Genomic DNA, 17,561 nt, shown 5'->3' with positions numbered 1-17,561 from the left:
TTCAGATACCAAAGAAGGTGAGTGGCGTAAGGAGATACTCATTTCTGTGCTAGTCTTTGTCTGTGAGTTGCTGTTGATATGAAGGAAGCAGTGAGTTGAGTTGCAGACTTGCAGTGGAGAAATGGAGCAGTCTGAATCAACTGTAAACAACAGTCTGGTTTTTGCTGTTAATGGGAAAAGGTTTGAGGTCTCCACCATCCACCCTTCCACTACTTTGCTTGAATTCTTGCGTTCTCACACTCCTTTCAAAGGTGCCAAGCTCAGCTGCGGTGAAGGTCTCTCTCTTTCGTTCACCTCTGCACTCTTGCTTGTTTTTGCTTCACTGTACATGCATATATTGCTTTGGTCATATGCTTCTCTCTTTTCCCAATTTGGGTTTTTCTTTTTCTTTGATGGGTATAGGGGTTTTTCTTTGTGTTGAATTTCCTTTATCATCTTCTCTTTATTGCTTGCTTTAAAGCTTTATTGCTCGTTTTTAATTGTGTTGTTTATTTTCTATATATACACACATGAGCTGCAGTCATATCACTCTCTCTTTCTTAATAGTTCTTCGATTCCCAATCTAGGTTTCTTTTTCTCAATGATAGATGTATTTTCTTCTTCTGCATGTGTAATATTCTTTATCTGGTTCTCTCTATTGCTTGATTTTGATTGTATTGCCTGCGATTTATTTTTTCTGTATTTGGTTGTAGGATTTGATTTTATGATTCCTTGCTATATTTAGGTTTGATTCCTTGCTATATTTAGGTTTGATTCCTTGCTATAAGAAAATTTCATTTTCTTATGCTCACTACTGGTTATGCTGATGATTATGTGGTTCAAGTATTACAGATTTGAATAGTCCCATTATTCAATTGTTTCCTAAAATTTTTTACACATTCAAGATTATGATTCTGTATAGCCCATCAAAACCCTAAAAAAAAAAGGTTGCTGATATCTTGATATGTTTTCTAACTTCATTGTTTCAGGTGGTTGTGGTGCTTGCGTTGTACTACTTTCCAAGTATAACCCTGTGCTTGACCAGTTGGATGATTTTACAGTGAGTTCATGTCTTACCCTGCTTTGTAGTATAAATGGATGTTCAATTACAACAACTGAAGGCCTTGGGAACACGAAAGATGGGTTCCACCCAATTCATGAAAGGTTCTCTGGATTCCATGCTTCTCAGTGTGGCTTTTGTACTCCTGGAATGTGCATGTCACTCTTCTCTGCTCTTGTCAATGCTGAGAAAACCCTCAGGCCAGAGCCCCCACTGGGATTCTCCAAATTGAAAGTTTCTGAAGCTGAAACGGCTATTGCAGGAAATCTCTGCCGCTGTACTGGGTATCGCCCCATTGCTGATGCCTGTAAAAGTTTTGCAGCAGATGTTGATATGGAGGATTTGGGGTTTAATTCCTTTTGGAGAAAGGGTGATAGTAAAGAAGTGAAACTAAGCAGCTTACTCTTGTATAACCATAGTGATGAGATTTGTACATTTCCTCAGTTCTTGAAAACTGAAACTAGGTCTACATTGCTTTTAGACTCTAGTAGATATTCCTGGTATAATCCTGTTACCATTGAGGAACTTCGAAGCTTATTGGGTTTTGTTGAGGATGGAAATGGGACTCGGGTTAAAGTAGTTGTTGTATGGGTTATTACAAGGAAGTGGAAAGCTATGACAAATATATCGATCTAAGATACATCCCTGAACTGTCAGTGATTAGAAGGGATAATACTGGGATAAGCATTGGAGCAGCTGTAACCATCTCTAAAGCTATTGAAGCTCTAAAGGAATGCAACCAAGGTGGATTTCACACACATGGTCTATAAAAAAATTGCTGACCATATGAAAAAAGTTGCTTCAGGGTTCATCCGGAACTCAGCTAGTTTAGGTGGAAATCTGGTGATGGCACAAAGGAATCATTTCCCCTCTGACATTGCTACAGTACTGCTTGCAGTAGGTTCAACTGTAAATATAATTACTGGTCTCAAAAGTGAAGAGCTTACATTGGAGGGGTTCTTGAGAAGGCCAGAGTTAGACTCAAAAAGTATACTCATAAGTATCAAAATCCCAGATTGGGATAGGATCATGGGCATTTCTTCAGGGACTAAGATGAATTTACTGTTTGAAACGTATCGAGCTGCACCACGACCCTTAGGAAATGCATTGCCCTATTTAAATGCTGCTTTAATGGCTAAAGTTTCTCGCTGTACAACTTCTAATGGAATTATTGTAAGTAACTGCCGGTTTGCTTTTGATGCTTATGGGACAAAACATCCAACGAGAGCTACAAAAGTTGAAGAATTTTTAACTGGAAAAGTGCTAAGTGTTGGTGTCTTTTGTGAAGCTGTTAAATTACTTAAAGGCATTGTGGTACCCGATGATGGCACTTCAAGTCCAGCTTATAGGTCAAGCTTGGCTGTCAGTTTTCTTTTCAAGTTCTTTAGCCATTTGCTTGAGGCTAATGCTGAATCCCCTGATGGTTGTATGAATGGATGTAGTACTTTGCTGTCTCCTGCAAAGCAGTTAGATCATGGTAAAATCCCAACCTTGCTATCTTCTGCAAAGCAGGGAGTGGAATTGAATAGACAGTATCATCCAGTTGGTGAGCCAATTGCAAAGTCTGGAGCTGCGATCCAAGCTTCTGGTTTGTTATATGTAACTTGGTTTCATATTATGACATTCATAAGTTAATTTTCTATTTAATTTTTATTTTACTTTTACAATTACCTTTCTGCTGGTGGTTGGCATGGCAGGAGACATGAAACTAGTTAAAGATAATTGATTTTATTGATGGCCTAGAAGTATGGAGCAATTTAATTTCTAGTTGTAAATGTTTGGCTATATGCTTAAGTTTATTTTTCTGTTCATTTTTATGATCAAGATCATATTGGTGATATTATGGTCTCTGATGCTTCTTTTGAGGGAATTTACTTGTAATCTGAGCTTTATATTCATAAAATTGATGCTTTCTTTCCTGCCTTGTGGATGACCTTTCTTTGACTTTCTGTTTGTGCTTTTTGTCATGGTACAATTCACTGATTACCACTCTGCCAGGACATTTATGGCTGGAAAAGGCCATGTGTTATTTTATAATCCATGATAATGATTAGTGTTGGTCACAAATTCCTATTGGCACCATTTGGGTTATAGAACATATGAAGGAATATCAAATAGCATGAAAAATTATGAAGAATTTATACATTTTAAAATTCACCATTCTTTATATAGAAGAGGAAAGAAGAAAAATAAATTCTGATAAACATGTAGGAAAAATTTATTAAATTCAAATTTATTATTTATTTTCCTTCATTTTTTCTTGCCTTCCATTTCCCCTTCTATTTTCTTCCCTTCCTACTATCTCCCGAACTTTTCAAGATCCAAAAAGAGCCTTTATTTTTACTACTTTTCTTTTTTTGTTTTTCCCCAAATTTCCTTTTAGAGATATCTATCCACTACTGCAGGCTTCTGATGATAAACCTACTAGTTTTTTTCTGCTTTTAGACAACTTACATGAGTTAACCAATAATGTAGGTGAGGCTGTTTATGTGGACGATATTCCCTCTCCAACTAATTGCCTTCATGGGGCTTTCATTTATAGTACGAAGCCTTTCGCTCAAGTAAAGGGTATCAAACTTAGGCCTAAATCAGTGGGGGATGGAGTCAGTGCACTTATTTCTTTTAAAGATATCCCAGGGGAGAACATAGGCGCTAAGAATAGATTTGGTACTGAACCTTTATTTGCTGATGATTTCACTCGATGTGCCGGACAGTATATTGCTTTTGTGGTAATACCATGATTCTGTCTTTCTTGTCCACAAACAGATATATATATATATATATGTTCTGTTTGGTTGATTATAAAGTTGCTTTTAATAGGCATAGCATACAAAGATATTCGATTACTTTATGAACTAAGATTCCCAACTTGGTCACTGATATATGTGTATAGGTTGCAGACACACAGAAACATGCAGATATGGCAGCAAACCTTGCAGTGGTTGATTATGACATGGAAAATCTGGAACCACCCATTTTATCTGTTGAAGAGGCTGTTAGGAAGTCAAGCTTTTTTGAGGTTCCTTCTATCCTTAAACCAAAACAGGTTGGTGATTTCTCGAAAGGAATGGCTGAAGCTGATCACAAGATTCTCTCTGCTGAAGTACTTCCCATTTACTTGTTATGCAATTTTTTTCCTATTTATATTATTTTTTTCCATTCTTTTTTTGGTTGTATGATAAATTCTTTCTAAATTGTCACATCCAGATCAAACCTGGGTCACAATATTACTTCTATATGGAGACCCAAACTGCCCTTGCAGTTCCAGATGAAGATAACTGCATTGTGGTTTACAGTTCAATACAATGCCCTGAATATGCACATGGTGCGATTGCAAGATGTCTTGGTATTCCTGAACATAATGTACGTGTGATCACAAGAAGGGTTGGAGGTGGTTTTGGTGGAAAGGCCATAAGAGCAATGCCTGTGAGTATAATTGATGATTACTTTGCATGTTTGTGTCCATATGGCCATAAGAGCAAGGCCATTTGAAGGAAAATACAAAGGAAAACACATACACACACATATGCACACATAGTTCGTCCTTGATCTGATTCTGTTTCTTCTGATGGCCTATCTTTTGTACTGTTTCTTTCCCTTAACAATGGCTTCTAAGTGAAAACACTCATGATGTCTTAGGTTGCTACAGCATGTGCACTTGCAGCATACAAATTACACTGCCCTGTCCGGATATATATGAATCGCAAAACTGATATGATAATAGCAGGAGGAAGACATCCAATGAAAGTAACCTACAGTGTAGGATTCAAATCTGATGGCAAAATTACTGCCTTACACCTTGATATATTAATCAATGCTGGAATAGCTGTAGATGTAAGCCCAGTTATGCCTCAGCACATGCTGGGAGCCCTTAAAAATTATGATTGGGGTGCTTTATCTTTTGATATAAAGTTGTGCAAAACAAACCATTCGTCTAAATCAGCAATGCGTGCCCCTGGGAGGCACAAGCTATATTTATTTCTGAAGCTGTAATTGAACACATTGCATCTACTCTTTCCGTGGATGTGGACTCTGTGAGAAGCAAAAACCTCCACACTTACAACAGCCTCATTTTTTTTCTTTGAGGGCAGTGCAGGTGAACCTTTTGAGTACACTTTACCTTCAATCTGGGATAAGTTGGCTACATCTTCAAGCTTTAAAGAAAGGACTGAAAAGATAAAGCAGTTTAATATGTGCAATAAATGGCAGAAAAGGGGTATTTCTCGAGTACCAATTGTGCATGAAGTTTCATTAAGACCGACTCCAGGGAAAGTAAGCATTCTTAGTGATGGATCTGTTGCTGTTGAAGTTGGAGGCATTGAATTGGGCCACGGGCTGTGGACAAAGGTGAAACAGATGGCTGCATTTGCTCTCAGTTCAATTCAGTGTGATGGAATGGGAGACTTCTTGGAGAAAGTAAGGGTCATACAATCAGATACCTTAAGCTTAATACAGGGAGGACTTACTGCTGGAAGCACTACATCAGAGTCCACATGTGAAGCTATTAGACTCTGCTGCAATATGTTGGTTAAAAGACTAATTCCTATCAAGGAAAAATTGCAGGAGCAAATGGGTTCTGTTAAATGGAGCACACTAATTCTTCAGGTTGTTATGTGCAGTTTTGGAATATTTTACATTTTCTTTGCTGCCTTGCCTTTCAGTGCTGAATGACTTGATAAAGTCATGCTCCCTTTATTAAGTTATGGTGCAGATGCATGCTGCTTCATATCAACGGAGAGAATATCCTCCAATCTTTGTTGAGTCAGTGACTTTTGTTTCTCCATTTTTTTTTTTTCCAAATAGGCTGAAAAACTAGGTTCTTTTCATCATGCTCTTCAACTATGGAGAGTGTAAATTTCCAAAATGGTTGAAAAATCCCATTTTGAATGTGTCCCATCTATGGGCATATAAGTATTTAGCTTTTCAGCATGAAAACAAAGAGATAGCACAACAGCTTTCAAAATTTAGAGTCATGGATAAGTATGTATGTGATTATGGATTAGATAAACTTATAAATGGCCTTGGATTTAGTTCATCATAAACTATTTGACATCTTAAACTCTTTCAAAAGGTAGGAGATAAGCAATGACCCAAAGAATTGAAATGAGATGTTAATGTGGAGATATATAATAGTGCTTGGTCCAAAATGCAAAGAAAAGCAAACATAAGTTTGTCTCTAGTACTTAAAATTATTAGTTAATAATGATCGTAGAAATGCATTTGAGTGGGGTTCTAATACTGAAATGACTTACTTTATTCAATCCATTTTGGAAAGAAATAGATGTAGGCGTATGTATACTTGATCTAAATGGTGTCAATATATCTTGATATCATAATTATTTTCTCAACTCCTAATCCACCTTATTTGTGTTAAACTGGTGTCAATACAATTTTTTTTCCTTAACTCCTTTGATTATTTGTTGGATATTAGATTGTTTGCAATCCTACAACTGGAAATGAAGGTGCTTTTGCTTTGACTGAAGGCATATAACCGTTGCATGTGCTTCTCATATCTAAGTTGGCCTTCTATGATACTATTGGGAGAGTCTTGCACTTTAGAGAAGCGTTTTTCTGGATATATACCACTGATTTATGTGATATTTATTTTGCAAATCATCAGTAGTAATATCTCAAAGAGGAAAAAAGGCATCAAGTTACAGTGACCATATTCAGAACTATGACTCCTATAGTGATACTATAGGACAACATTGATCATCTTGCATTCACAGTTGATGAACTAAATTGGGGTTGAGTTGACTACAAGATCATATAATTTGTGAGAGGTATTCCTAGGCATTGAGCTTATGGCAAAGTATTCTCGTTGATATTTTTCAACAATGTGTAGCAGAATTTCATATATATATATTTCATTTTTTTCAGACTTGCTCAAAATTAAATGTTGAAGACCTTTTCCATTTGATTCTTTTACTTTAGGAAAATCCAGGCACAAAGTCAAGCTGTGAACTTATCAGCAAGTTCTTACTATGTCCCTGACTTTTCTTCCATGCGATACCTAAACTATGGTGCTGCAGTGAGTGAGGCAAGTTTTTCAAGATTACCTTAATCGCTTTCATTAGTGCTTTTGTTAAAATTAAATTAGTATTCTTCAGGTAAACTTGGAGGAGACTATAGCTTCCATGCTTAAACATGCTTCAAGTTTTACTATACTAATTTAACTTTGGGTGTCACAGGTGGAAGTAAATCTTCTCACTGGAGAAACCACAATTTTGCAATCTGATATTATATATGACTGTGGGCAAAGCCTCAACCCTGCTGTGGATTTAGGACAGGTCAGCCCAACTACAATCTTAAAATATTTCGTTTCCTTCTCTGCTTTTCTATTCCTAAGCTTTGATTAATCACAACTTGAATTCAATTTTTACTTCCATTTCCTTTTCTTTTCCATCCCCTAAGCCTTGGCATTTAACCTCTTCTCTGATTTTGGTCTCCACATCCACATATTAATGCAATGAAAATCAAATTTATCTGGATAGGTGTGTCTTGTCCATGGGTCCACCTGACAATTTTTTATTTATTTGAGAATACTATAGGATGTTTATAACTGTTCAATGTTTCCCTATTCTTAAAACTTGTGTTTATTTAATTGATTATTGGTTTATTTGATCCATGTGGCTCTAATATTCTTTCTGAGTTGCTTTACAGATAGAAGGAGCTTTTGTTCAAGGAATTGGGTTTTTTATGCTTGAGGAATACACAACTAATTCAGATGGACTGGTGGTCACTAAAGGCACATGGACATACAAGATCCCAACAATTGACACCATACCCAAGCAGTTCAATGTTGAGATAATGAACAGCAGACAGCATAAAAAACGTGTTCTTTCTTCTAAAGGTATTTCTCTTTAGCTCTTCATTGAAAATGCATCCTAGTTGTAGAGAAAAAAACTGAATAATTAATGTCTGATTTTCTTCGACTGGAACAAATGTAACATTCCTTGCATAAATCATAAGTAAAATAAAATTATGAATGACATTGCATCATTTAGCTTGGGCTCTCCAAATTCCACCATTTTATTTTTACTCTATTAATAAAAATCAAAACCTTAAGCACCCTTCTAATTTTCTTGGTAGAATTCCTATTATTCTAATGAGAAAAAATTTGTTTGAATATGGAACATTGTGGCAGGACTAGTAATTTTTTTCGTTTTTAGAATTTTGAATTAGGGGGCAATTGGTAAACCAAATTAGCTTTTCACCTTATACACCCATTTCCAACCACTTTTAAGTGTCTAGGGTGCAGGTTGATAAGATCTTAAGACTTCCTATTTCGTATGACTTGCTTTTTACCAATGTTGATAAAGATCACATTCAATGAAAAGACTTTGATTTATGATGAGACAAGATTGTTGACATAAAACAATAAAAATCACTTAGGAAAAATTGGGACCATATCATTCTTTGTGGACTTAATATTAGGATTAGGCTCCTTAGGTTTAAAGGTGAAATCTACTTGACCTAACCTAGAGATACATGGTGGGTTATGAATTGGGATTGACCAATTCTTAACTTTTTAGTAAAAATTTGAACAAAGATAAATATTATTATTCTTGGTGAGAGCCACTGGGAAGGATCTGCCAAGGTCATTGCAGGTGGTGACCAGACATACTTGTTGTGCGGTTCATCTTTGGTGGGAAACACCTCCATGGGTTTCTCAGGTAGTGCCTAGGTTTGAGTCTTACAAAAGTGTAGGGTGTGAGCTTAGGGATGAAGGTGTGGGTTGCACATGCTGGTGAAAGCATGCGGGAGACTCAACTTGGTGATTAGAGCTGAGGGTCAGAGGAGCAGGTTGAGTGTGGTAGAAGGAATATGGGTGCAGTTGGTGTAGTGGGTAGGCCGGCTAAGGGCACTGATTTGGACTTAGTTTTAAGTGGGCCTGGGCTTAGGATAGTAGGCTGGGAGTAGTTTAAAGGAAAAGAAACGTTGGACTCAACTGAGTGGGTTCATGAAAAACCCACGGGTGGAGCAGGCTGGGTCGTGGGCTCTAACCCCTTTAGCCCTATGGGTGTGGGCTTGGTTAAGTGCTCTAAGGGGCCTTTTGGGCCCAATTTAAAAGAGGCCCATCCCCTTGTGTTTCTTTTTGGGCACTCTTTTCCTTGAAGGCTCCTCTTGAGTATGTTGTGGGAGCATTAAGGCTAGAGCAGGTGGTGTTGGCTGACAAAGACTTCAACACCGGGGGGTTGCTTCCTAGTCGATCGACGGTCACCGACAAGGCATTGATGGACGAAACATCCAGGTATCCCGTTTCTCACAATTGCTCTTTTTTTTCTTTGGGGCTTCAGGCGATTCTTCTACTCCTTTCTTAGGGCCTGACAAAGCTTTGTTGGTGTCGGAAGGGGCTTCTAGTGGGTCAGAAGGCTCAGTGGCAGTGGCGATGGGCTGGGATCCTCTACGATTAGTGCCGATTGAAGATTTCTTGGTCCTCAATGGCCAGAAAGAGCCTTCTTGGGGTTTGGCTGGCAGTGTTGGTGCAATTGAGCTAGCGATTGTCCCAATTGGATCGGGTTTTGCGAGTCCAATAGTGGAGAGGACTAACTTTCAATTGGAAGAGGGGGGACAAGATGAAGAGTGGAACTTTAGCTGTCTTGCAAAGTTCATTTGTTGCCTTGGTATGCCGACGGAAGGGTTCGAAGAGGGTATTTTGTATCTCTTGAGGAGGATGAAGGGGAGAATTGACCAAAAGGGGCAGGATGAGGTGTCTAGAAAGACGAAATCACTGTCTTCTAAATCTAGTAGGGAACTCAAGAAGTTGGAGTGGACAGTGAGCTATAAAAAAACTAGGGTTGATACTAGTCTGGGTATTTCTGAAGGGGCTTTAGTGTTGGGGTGCAAATGAAGATAAGAATTTTATCTCGGAATGTGAGAGGGGAAAACGACAAAGATAAAATATGATTAAGTTAGTGATAAAATCTCAAAGGGTGGGCGTGGTTTGTTTGCAGGAAACCAAAATTAAAGAAATGACTACAGGGCTTGTTCGTAGTCTTAGGGTGGGAAGACATCTAGACTAGAGTGCAGTCAATTCAAGGGGTGCAGCTGGAGGCATTCTAGTGTTTTGGGATAATAGAGTGTTTGAGTTGGTTGACTTGGAAGAAGGGGAATACTCAATTTCATGTTGCTTTAAGAACTGTGTGAATGGGGTTGTGTGGGTGTTTACTGGTGTGTATGGTCTGGTGTGTAGTAGGGATAGAGAGGACTTTTGGGAGGAGCTTGGGTTAATAAGAGGTTTATGGAGTGACCCTTGGTGTGTAGATGGGGATTTCAATATGATTAGATTTCTAGAGGAACGTAGTAGGGGAGGAGGGCTTTCTGCATCAATGAGAAGATTTTTAGAAGTGTTAGAGAATTTGGAGCTGAGGGACTTTCCTTTGCAGGGGGGTCCTTTTACCTTGAGGGGTTAGTTGAATAACCAATCACAATCTAGGCTTGGCCGGTTTTTAGTGATAGATAATTGGGACAATTTGTTTAATGGGTCTATGCAGGGTGTTTTACCTAGACCAGTTTCTGATCACTTTTCCATTTTGCTAGAAGGAGGTATGAAGAGGGGCTCAAAGATCAGATGAAGATGTGGTGGGGGAGCTTCAATTTTACTAGGACCTTCAACTTTGTTTTAGATGCAAAATTGAGAGCCTTAAAAGCTATTTTGAAGACTTTGAATAAAGAAGTGTTCAATCTCATTGAGGCTAAAAAGGGAGAAGCTCTTAGCCAGGTTGTGTATTGGGACGAAAAGGAGAAATGTTTAGCTCTGAATCTGGAAGATTGTGAAGCCAAAAAGGAGGCTAGGGAGTCTTATAAGATTTGGGTATTGAGAGACGAAATCTCTCGGAGACAGAAGTCTAGGGAAGTGTGATTGAAAGAGGGGGATGATAATACTAGATTCTTCCATAGGATGGTGAATGCTCTTAGTAGAAGAAACTGACTGTCTAAGTTGAAAGTGAATGACTACTAGCATACCGAGGATATTGATTTAAGAGATAGTGTGGTGGGGGTGTTTCATAACCTGTATTCAGAAGAAGGGGGGTGGTGTCCTTGTATCGATGGGCTGACTTTTATGGGACTAGTTAGAAGCGAGGCTAAGAGGTTGGAGATTCCTTTTTCTGAAAAAGAGTTGTTTGCAGCACTCTCAGATCTAAGTAAGGACAAAGCCCGAAGTTTGGACGACTTCACCATGGATTTTTGGTTTTTTTTGTTGGGATGTTGTGAAGGTAGAGGTTATGGGTTTTTTTAGAGACTTTCATGAGAGGGGTAGATTTGTAAAGTCTTTGAATGCTACTTTATTGGTCTTCCTTTTAGTCCCTAAGAAGGGAGGTGCAGAAGACCTGAAAGATTTTAGGCCAATTAGCCTTGTGGGTAGCCTTTATAAGTTGCTGACCAAGTTGTTGGCTAATAGAATTAAAAAGGTAATGGGCAAAGTGATTTTGGAGTCCCAAAATGCCTCTGTGGAGGGTAGACAGATTTTGGACGCAGTAGTGGTTGCAAATGAGGTTGTGGACTCAAGGTTGAAAAGCAATGAAGGTGGTGTGTTGTGTAAGTTGGATACAGAGAAGGCATATGATCATGTCAATTCGAAGTTCTGGATTGCAGTGCTTAGAAAGATGAGCTTTGGGGAGAAATGGATAAATTGGATAGAATGGTACATCTCTACTATGAAATTTTTTGTTTTAATAAATGGTTCTCCTTCCGATTTTTTCCAAAGTTCGAGGGGATTGAGACAAGGAGATCTCCTCTCCCCTTATTTGTTCGTGATAACCATGGAGGTGTTAGTTGTTTATTGAGGAAGACTATTAGTGGGGGCTACTTATTTGGTTGGAGGGTGAGAGGTAGGAGTGGTGAGGGGATTCTAATCTTGCACTTGTTATTTGCTGATGATACATTGGTGTTTTGTGTGGCGTCTCAAGACCAGATGACTTATCTAAGATGGCTTCTCATGTGGTTTGATGCTTGCTCAGGTTTGAGAATCAATTTGGAGAAGAGCGAGTTAATTCTGATGGGCAAGGTGCATGATATAGAGGACTTGGCCTTGGAGTTGAGGTGTAAAGTGGGTGGTCTCCTTTCCTGCTATTTGGGTTTGCCTTTGGGGGACCCCTTCAAATCAGTGGTTGTGTGGGATGGAGTTGAAGAGAGATTTTGAAAAAGCCTAGCAATGTGGAAGAGATAGTATATCTCAAAAGGAGGGATACTCACTCTAATTTGAAACACTTTATCTAGCATGCCTATCTATTTTGTGTCCCTATTTTACATGCTAAGAAAAGTGAGGTTGAGATTGGAGAAGATTTAGAGGGATTTTCTTTAGGGTGGTGGAGCTTTTGTGCAAAAACCGTACCTTGTTAGGTGGAACATGGTTTGCTTGGTAAAAAGGAAATGTGGTTTAGGTGTGAGAAATATTGCTCTAATTAATATAGCTCTCTTAAGTAAGTGGAATTGGCAGTTTGCCAATGAAAGAGAGGCTTTTTGGAAGCAAGTCATCAGTCACAAGTATGGTGAAGAGGATGGGGGGTGGAGCTCCCGTGCAGTAAGTGAGAGGTATGGTGTGGGATTGTGGAAAGCAATTAGGAAGGAGTGGATTTATTTGAGTGGTAGGTTGGCCTACCAAGTGGGTAATGAGTAGAGAGTGAGTTTCTGGATGGACAAGTGGTGTGGTGATGAGCCACTTTGTGAGTCATTCCCTTCCTTATTTTCCATTTCTTTGTCTAAGGAAGCTTGGGTATTGGATGTTTGGAACCTTGATGGTGATGGGGGTGGTTGAACCCCTCTTTTCTCATGGGTGTTTAATGATTGAGAGGTAGAGTTGGTGGAGCATTTTTTTGCAAAAGATCCAAGCATTTAGGGTGCAAAGGGAGGTGAAAGATAAAGTGATTTGGACAGTTTCGAGGTGTGACACCTTTGCAGTCAAGTCTATTTATTTTATTTTGGAGCCGAGAGATTCTCCTTTGTTCCCTAGTGGTAGTATTTGGAGGACGAGTGTGCCTCCTAAGGTGGCTTTCTTGAGGTAAAGTCTTAACTTTGGACCAACTTCAAATAAGGGGGTACTCGTTGGCAAATAGGTGTTTTCTATACCTCTCTGAAGTAAAGACGGTGGATCACCTTTTACTTCATTGTGCAAAGACTCGGATTCTGTGAAATCTTCTTTTCTCCCTCTTTGGTGTGGCTTGGATTCTCTCTTGTTCAGTGAAGGAAACTCTTCTTGGGTGACATGGGGCTTTTATGGGGAAAGCTCGTAAAAAGGGTTGACAAATGACTCCCTTATGTATATTTTGGACAGTCTAGAAGGAAAGGAATATGTTAGCATTTGGTAATGAGGAGCTTTGGCTCCAAAGATTGAAAAATCCTTTTGTATGTAATCTTTAGTCTTGGGTTAGGGTGTCTATAGTTTTGAGCTCTCCTTCACTTGTAAACTTCATTGATTGGTTAGGCTCTAAATAAGGGTAGGTGATATTTTTTGTTTCTTTCCCTTCCACTTTGGTTTGAGCCTTGATGCATCTTTTGTATACTCCCTGTATAGTCTGAGGGCATTGCTTTTGGTGCTTCCTTTTTGCTTTATATACATTTTTTTTATCTATAAAATAATAATAATAATAATAATAATAATAATAATAATAATAATAATAATAATAATAAAGTGTAAATGCAAATTGTTGCAAAATAAAAGGAGATAGAGGGTATGAGAGATTGCAAACAATGATTTATGGTAGTTTGACAACCGCCTATATCTACTTTTTCCTGCTTCTTCCCAAGCGTGGAGGTATATCCACCATATTAAGAGTTTCCTCAACCACAACTTTTTTGCAGCTGAACTTGCAAATCTATCATTTCTTTTGCTGATTATGTTGATCTTTCAGCCTAATGAGGCATTTCATGCTTAGATAGACTAAAAAGGTTCCACAAGGGTCCAAAATTGATTCCATCTATTTGACCATGTCTTTAAGCTATAATGCCTGAATTTCAAGGAGATTTTTTAAAGTTTAAAGCTCAGTTTTGACAAGAGGACTTTTAAGTATTCTTCAATGATTTTTCTTGAAGATGAAGGGTCATTGGTGGCGTCCTAAGCTAGGTTAAGATTTTTCATCATCAATAATTCATAAGTACTAGTTTATAGGAGGAAAAGACTAAAAACAAACCCATCCTGGGAGCTTTCCATGGTCTTCAACTTTAAGGCCTTTTCTTGAATTTCTTTAAATAATGGCATTGCCTTTAATATGATCTTGATAACCTATTCTCCAAGATAAAATTCAACTATTCGTCCCATAATCCTTGTTTTATAATCATCAAAACTTAGATTACTCATGCATGATGTTTAACATTCAAAAGAATCATCTTCATCACAACCATTTATTATTGAAGAAGTTGGAGGGTGGTTGTCATATTGACTTTTCTATTTTTGATTTTTTTTCATCTTAATATTGTTAAGCCTTAAACCTATTTATTTTTGCATGTTTAAAACATCTATAAAATTAATTATTATATTTCTTATTTTAATTTGAAATCTAATGAAAAAGTAGTAATTTAACTTATTAATTAGCACTTGTTTCTGTGAGATGCTTTTTTGAATTTATGATTTTGTGATGGAAATAGGTGTTTCATTATTAAAATTAATTCATTAATATTAGGAATTTTCATTTGGGAAAGAGTATGAAATCTTAGCCTTTTCTTTTTAGAAAAATAACTAGGAATTTTTATTCAAGTTGATATTTAAATGAGTGTGAATGTTTTAGAAATCTAATAAAAAAAAATTTTGATTAGTATAAATGATGGAATATTTTGCTTATGTTCATTGGATATTTAACTGGAATTGATGGTTGTTCATTGAAATTGTACGATAGGAGGCTGAATTTTGAAATTTGTAGTAAATGTATTTCTATTCCAAATTATATGATTTTAATGGTGCTATTTTCAAATTTGAATGAGGTAATTTCACTGAGAATTGAATGAATTGTGGGGTAAAAATAGTAGTTGTATGTAGTAGAATTTCAGTTATAGTTTTCAAATTCTGTTGATTTAATTTAGATTAATTTTTCATCCAAATTTAGCAATTTTTATGTGGCTGGTTTTGCTCTTGAGTAACATGAGAACTCAAAAAAATTTTAGATCTAATTTATTTTGAGAAACAAGAGGAAAAATAGATAAAAACATAATCTGCTAAAGTCATATTTTGTTTTTCTTAATAATAATTTTTCTAATTTATAGTATATAAATTTCTCATCCAAATTGTAAAAAATATACATAATTTAATTTATTTTCAAGACGAGTTGTACAAAATTTTCAAAAATGATTTGGTTGATTACCATACAATAGGAAAAAGAAAATGGAAAAACATGATGAATGCACTGGTGTGATTGCTTGGGGAGTTTTATTGAAAAGTATCAATATCTAAATTTGGTTCCAATACTAAATTTATGATAATTCCTTTCAAAATAGAATATTGTAAAACAAAATTCTCGTTTCCTTATTTCTTTATGTTAGTAGATTTCCCAGTAGAATAAGGAAATATTCAAGGAAGATCTGATATGAGAAGCTCTCCTGTTGCAAAAAATGAGAAAGGGTTTAAGTTGGGAGAGATGGGGGTGGTGGAGTAAAGGTAAGGGCGAGAAGCCAAAGGTGGGAGGTTGTTGAAGAGAATATATATCTATTGAAATATGCTAAATTCTCTTTGAATATTGATAATCGAGGAGGCTTTGCCTTTTCTTTTTCTTGAATTTTATACAAATGAAGTAATTTGCAGTATTCATTAGAAGTAACTCTTGCTGATCTCAATGAAATGATATGCTAGTTAAGCTCTAATGTTAAAAATGCTAAATTCTCTTTGAATATTGAGATCTAGAAGATTAAGCCTTTTATTTCTTTCCCTTTGTTTTTTTTGCCTTGTCATGCAACTCTAATGTTTTATAATGCTCATAAAAAGTAATTCTAATTAATCACAATGTGAGGCAGGCTGTTTTCTTATAAATCTTGGTAGGATCTCTCTTCCTTCTACATACTCTAATTCATAGCATGTGAGGCAGGGATAGATACCCTTCCTTTCATTATGGCTAATGTGTTTGATTCATGTTAATGCCCATAATGGTGGACCTCTAACCCTAGCCATTGAACCACGATCTTTAATCCACTTGCAATGTATCTAATGTTATGAGAGAAAGCTCTACAACCAAGGTGATTAAGACCAGTATTGGATCCCCACAGCCATGATTCCAATTCTACCAGGTGTTTCAACGTCAAGATACCATGTTAAGGTTAAGTAATTTAAGGGTTATAAAACGTCAGCAGGTGGCCCCTTAGGGAAGGTTGGCACCCAACTTGGTAGGAAGTGTTGTTGACCTCGTTTTAAACCAAGAAAAGCATATTAATTCAGCCTAAATGGGAATGTAGGAAAATATAAGCAAAAATAAAGGTAGAAGTGAAATAGCTCACTGCTGGGGTAGCATTAACTGTCCTGTGTTAAGAGTAACATGAATAATTAGTAACTCGTTACAATAGCATGAGAAGTAGCTGCAGTAGCAGCTGGTTTGTACTGCTATTGTTGTAACTACCTGAAAAAACTTGCTTTATTTGCTGGTAGTACAATCGACTAGAAAACCTCCATTGTAATAATTCCAGCGCACTGCTTTATATAGATTGATGAATCATAATCAGCAAGGTGAATGTGTGTTGTGCAGCTTCTGGTGAACCACCATTACTTCTAGCAGTTTCAGTCCACTGTGCTACAAGGGCAGCTATTAGAGAAGCCCGACAACAGCTTCTTCGTTGGACAGGGCTAAACAAGTCCGATTCAACATTCCAATTGGAGGTCCCAGCAACAATGCCTGTTGTGAAGAAGCTCTGTGGATTGGACAATGTGGAGAATTATTTACAAAGCTTGCTTTCTTAATGCTAAAATCATTTCAAGCTTTTGTTTGAATGTATATGGATCTATTTATTGTATAGGATGGTAGAATTGTGGTTGTATTTTAGAGTAATTAGTTTGAAAGAAACACAAGCAATTATATAAAGGAAGATAAATAATTGAGAAGAATTAAAAAATTATTTTTTACTACTCTTGTTCAAATATCAAAGTACATAATTTCTTATGAATAGATATTCATACCTAACAAAATAGAAACTCCTAACAACAACAATATAAAACCTCAATGAACCGTTCACATAAAATACTCTTTGAATTTTAAAAACCAGATCTAATTCAATTTTTTTTTTTTTTTAAAAAAACCTTCTTAAATTAAGTTTAAGATTTCAATATATCCACTTAAACTTGATTTATAACTTCAAATAACATCCATAATGTTCTAAAATCTTCAAACTTTTGTAAAATATTTGCAATTTGATAATGGGACTTGCAAATTTTAATTGTACTTTTTTTTTCTTAAAGACTATCTAAAAAAAATGATATCTTGTATCTATATGTTTGTATGGATCATAAAAAATTGGATTTTCTGATAATGCAATAATCATTGATTAATTTGGTTTTTGTGGTGATAAATTAAGCTCAATCAACAAATTTTTAAGCCAATTTGCATGA

At 36.7% G+C, this 17,561-nt stretch overlaps 1 pseudogene; it reads left to right on the top strand.

Annotated features, from left to right (window-relative positions):
- Window positions 1-110: 110 nt before the first annotated feature.
- LOC117906100 lies at window positions 111-17,036 on the top strand (annotated as a pseudogene).
- The last annotated feature ends 525 nt before the right edge of the window (window positions 17,037-17,561 follow it).

The sequence above is a fragment of the Vitis riparia genome, chromosome 18 (assembly GCF_004353265.1).
Source record: "Vitis riparia cultivar Riparia Gloire de Montpellier isolate 1030 chromosome 18, EGFV_Vit.rip_1.0, whole genome shotgun sequence".
Classification (NCBI taxonomy): domain Eukaryota; kingdom Viridiplantae; phylum Streptophyta; class Magnoliopsida; order Vitales; family Vitaceae; genus Vitis; species Vitis riparia.
The sequence above is the reverse complement of the archived record's forward strand: the minus strand, read 5'-3'. Positions and strand labels throughout refer to the sequence as shown.